The sequence below is a fragment of the Melitaea cinxia genome, chromosome 2 (assembly GCF_905220565.1).
Source record: "Melitaea cinxia chromosome 2, ilMelCinx1.1, whole genome shotgun sequence".
Taxonomy (NCBI): Eukaryota; Metazoa; Arthropoda; class Insecta; order Lepidoptera; family Nymphalidae; genus Melitaea; species Melitaea cinxia.
In genome coordinates, this window is record NC_059395.1 from 17,759,496 (window position 1) to 17,764,632 (window position 5,137).

At 29.9% G+C, this 5,137-nt stretch overlaps 1 long non-coding RNA gene across 1 annotated transcript; it reads right to left on the reverse strand.

Moving 5' to 3' along the window:
* Positions 1-4,189: 4,189 nt before the first annotated feature.
* LOC123661106 lies at positions 4,190-5,137 on the reverse strand. Its single transcript, XR_006744297.1, has 2 exons — positions 5,059-5,137; positions 4,190-4,832 (listed from the first exon to the last, which is right to left on the reverse strand). It is a non-coding gene; the product is annotated as an uncharacterized LOC123661106 (long non-coding RNA).

Sequence of the window (5,137 nt, forward strand, 5' to 3'; positions counted from 1 at the left end):
GCACACACCCACTATACGTGAGTCCATGACAAATATTTTATGTATATAATTTTGCACGTATAAAAAGTTTGTTAAATAAATAAATAAATAAATAAATAAAATAAAATAGTGTATAGTTTTGTTGTTTAAAGTTGCATATAGATTATATCTAGTTTCTTTTTCTGTATTTAATATAAAATACAAAATGTGTGCGAAGATTTTTCAACTCTTATATTTTTATTGTAATTGCATAGCCAAGCGACAAGCAACGTAACTCGGTCGGCGCTTACCTCGTAACAGTCACATTAATCAGAGCTTATTTACGCAAAGACGCTAAGAGAACGCGTGCCGAGATTTCTTAATAATAGAATTTAACATTATTATTTTTTTGAGTATTTATTAGGTACTTCATTTAGAATTTTGCGCATAGCCATATGGCGCGAAATACGACCCATATATTCTTCGGTACGATATTGCGCGTTGTCTGAAATTATTGAACAAGTAAATATCGGTTTATTGCGTTCGTTTTCATTAACAGACTTTTGTAAAATGCAGGGCTGCAACAGCATAAAAACACAGAATGTGGTTTTGTTTTTAGAGCATTTGTCTCTTATAAACATTTTTATTTCTTAGTTGTTGAATTAGTTAGTTATAATAGTTTACTAAATTTCTTTATATTATACTAGCGATCCGCCCCGGATTCGCTTGGTTGCAAAAACTATCAGTGTTTCTGTACGATGTGATGCATGTATATGTTTATAATAATAAATATAAACCTTCGTCTGGAATCACTCTATTTATTAAAGAAAACCGCATCAAAATCCGTTGCGTATTTTTAAATATCTAAGCATACAGACAGCGGGAAGCGACTTTATTTTATACTATGTAATGACGACTGTTAGTCAAAAGGGAACACTTGGTCTTCAGATTTCGTTTAAATTGGTCATATATTAGTTGGAGTTTCGAATTTTTTGTGTATATTTTTACTCTTTGCGCTAATAAGTATATATTATTGCGGTGATATAAAATAAATAAATTAACAATTTAGATCTCTAAGACATTTATGAAAGTATTTATAATTTTTAAGAAATGTTCAATCGAATAAAATGAAAAGTCTACTTGCTCGTTTTGTTGAAAATAAATTAGGTATATATCATACATCTCTTTCAATCAACTCTTGTTATGTTTCAGTGCAATTAACATGAGTATTATTGAATTACCCTCGCGTGTCGTTGTGAAAATACGGTTCAAAAAATTTGAGAGCAGCTGGAAAATATTGAGCACTACCTTGCTTTTACAACCGCTTTGACTTTGAAAACTTTTTAGTTTAAAATTAAAAATTAACGAAATGCATATTTATATATTATACTATTGTTTTTAGTTTATCATATAGATTTAAGACATTCAATGGATCGGAGTTGCAGTGCCCTTTCATCCTTAAAGTGAGATTTACACAAACCAACGTAATTTCTTTTTATTCTCGGCAATCATTTTTATGTTCTGATGGTATGACCACAAAGTGAAGTTCCTCTAGTTTTAGAGGTATAAAGATAAATAAAAACAATACAATTTCAATAACTCTAGTTAATCCAGCAGAAAGTTTACTCTTAGGAGTCTTTGTTAAGTCAATGTTGATAACATCAGATAACGCTTTTGTTTTTGTTCTAGTTACTAATTTAGGTATACACTATAATAAATATACTGTAAATATAGTGTGATGCAAATCACTGTATAGAATAGTTTAGACTTACATGTAGATTTAGAAACGTGTTTACGTCATTTTATCTTCAATATCTATACGTTAATACGTGATGCAAAAACTTTGTACCGACGCAGGAATATAAAATTTCGCACACTAGAGAAAAATAATATTTTTCAAAAATTATGCATAAAAAATAAATTTAATCAATAAAAAAACATTACACTCACTACGTCTTTTGTTTATTATTATACAACAGAACCTTGATAAAAATCAAACTTATAATTCAAATTAATGACAGTCGAATTTCGACTACTGGGCGATCACTAGTATGTTATAAAGTCTGCAGACGTGCTGTCAATGTCAAATCTTATAAAAATGCCATATGTTCAGCTAAAACGTTATTTTCTATCCCATTCAAACATCCTTCTAACTCAAGGTTTGACCCCGCAGGGATACCCTTAGAAGTGTTACTTGTACTAACAATAAGTTTTCTCGCATGTCTTCAATTTTACGGCCTCTTCTCATTGCTTATTCGACCCTTCACTTGGTATCCAAATTTGTTTGGATTAAGGAAGAATGGTAGTTTTTTTTTCGTATGCAAATCGTGATACTAGCGTTGTATAAAAAAAGACGCTTAGCCACAAACAAGTCATTTATCATTGCGTTACTCTATCTATACAAGTAAATGATGCAAGCAAATGTTTCTTAATAAAATATAATAAAAACTAAATTAAGTCTGCTTAACGTGCTCTCCGAGGCACGGTGGGGCACTTCTAGTAGATAAATCAAAAATAAGCCGCGTCATTATGTCATTTTAATAAAATTGTCTTTATTTACGAGATAGTTGGTAATTGCTATTCCTTCCAAAGAGAAAAAAGAATAGGTTTATTTATCATTTTTATATGAAGTCACAAATTGTCATCGTTGTGTTGGGTAGTCCATTTATCGAGGAAGATGCATCGATATAGACTATATAATATTTTAGAACACATTTTTCTCAAGTTGAGTCGGGTGAAACTGCGGACCTCAGTTAGTTATCAATTTCCGTTAAGTTTATAATTGTTTTGAATCTTGACGTGTTACTTGTTTTACTTTTTTTATCAGTAATAAAATAAAAGTAAAATAAATTCTATTTCTTCATTTTTATTTAAAAACTTAGAGCAGCTTGCAGGTAAGTAAAAATATATATTAACGAGGTCGCAGCGAGGTGACGAGTAGTCGAAATATTGAATACCGATTTCCTGAAATGCATTGAATGCTAACGACTTTGTAAAAACGAAGAATTTTATATTTCAATTTCGCTTCACATTTTAAAGTCCCGCAAAAAATTTAACATTTCATTTTAAATGTGGTTGATAGATAAAGGATTTTATTCCATTGATTTTATTGTTATTTAATGATATTATATGAAGGACATATAAATTTATATACTAATAAAAATTACATAGCTTAAAATAAAAGATTAATAAAGTAATAAATAGAAAGAATAAGAACAAAAACAATATTATAATTTTAGTATTCTTTTTAATTTCTTGATAGCCATCGAAAACAGACGAGTAAATAAATAAATGTTCAGTAATTAGTTAATTTTTTGCATTAATGAATCACAAATTATGACGTTTGACTGAAGGTGACAGTCAACGCGACTGCTTAATCAGCTTGATGCTGTTGTGATCGTGGCAATCGTTGACAATTGAAACGTGATTGCGTTGCTAATATAATTAGTTTACGTATTTGTAAAACGAGCTTGTTCGTTATTAAAATTGCCCTTAATTTATATTTATTTACCAATTTAAATGTTTGACATAAATAAAAGTTCCTTCTGTTGGCCGATTGTATTATACAAGTCAACTCTTTATGACTAATTCTATTTACATCACATATTAACCTAATCTATAATATTAAATTTTAAATCAGTAAATATATGCTTCGCACGAGTGCAAATATTTAAAAAAAAATATGCAAAAGCAATTAAGCGTGGTTATTTTTAGCATGTCTTCTCAGCGGTTTTAACTCACATGAATGCATGAACACATATTTATGTAACAACACAGCTCTATAAAACTCTAAGTCATGTATTTATAGTGAGATTTTTCATATAAAAATGATATCAATATTTTCCGACCTTCCGCAAATTTGTCAAGACAAGATTTGTGTGAAAGATGCGATGATTAATCAATGTCTTCCAAATATGAGGCAAATGATTTTTTGTAAGAACTCTTAATGTGACTTATTGAAAAGTTGTTAACCTGCTATCACATGCAAATTGTTGTAGGATATTGCTCTTTATATAGTATTTTAATGTTAAAAATATGTCGTTACATGATATGTGATATTTATCTACAAGGGACTTGACATTTAAGAAGATTTAATATTTTCATCTTTACATTGTTCAGCGAAATAATAATAAAAAGTTCGTTGGTAAATTAAATAAGGAGAAAAACAGTGAGAAATCGACATACATTAGGGTAAATGTGACTTTTATAACTACAATAAAAGGTCACAAAATTTTGTAATAAAATCATTTATTCATTGTTGTAACTTGCAAATATTACTTTAATCCATATTTAATTTTACAAATATATGTGTAGCCGATCATATGTGCGTTATTTTAAAATACTTTTAGTTTTAATTGAAAATTAATATTTTATCACATATTTAAAACATGCAATACTCCTATAATATAACTATGTTAAGATAACATAGTCATATTATAGGTATACCATTGGGGCACTCACAAATTTCTGATACAGATGTGACTTTTTTTAGGCGACAGTCACCAGAAACTATGGTGTCTCCATGGTCCGTCCGTCAACCGAAATGTCAGAGTTTTCAAAATTACAAGTGAATCTGGTTTAGAATGGATCAACTATGGCTGCAAATTTTCTTTGGATTATTGCCATATTTGCAAATACTATACAATTATAATTTAATAAGCACAACCACAGCGGCATGGTCTATACTCGAGCACTGGCATCGGATATGTTACTTCAGGAAAGCCCACCAACGCTTTTAAGCATTCACACTCTCTATCACAGGGATAGGATGTAGCGCAGGCACTCATGCAAGGTTCACATCCCCGTAGAAGGCAGGAAGGAGCCGGGCACGGGTACGTTTCAACATAACGACAAGCGCATAATGCATTTATGCTCTGAAAAAAGAATATTATTGACATTAAATATTTACATTTCGAAAAGATTTGTCGCAGTAAAGAAAATTAAGAATTCTAATATCGGGTATATATTTTATACTAGAAAATGACAACTGCTACAAATCTAAAAAGTGATCTTAATTCTTAGGTTGGAGGCCAAATGAATGATTAATCGATTCTTACAAGAATTCTTAGAAGAAATTTTTAATGAAAATAGTAGTTTTACCCATCGAATGTTCTACAGTCGTGGTGTTGGTTGCCAAAATAAACAAGGAAAGAATCTTAAAAATGGAAAGATAATGACT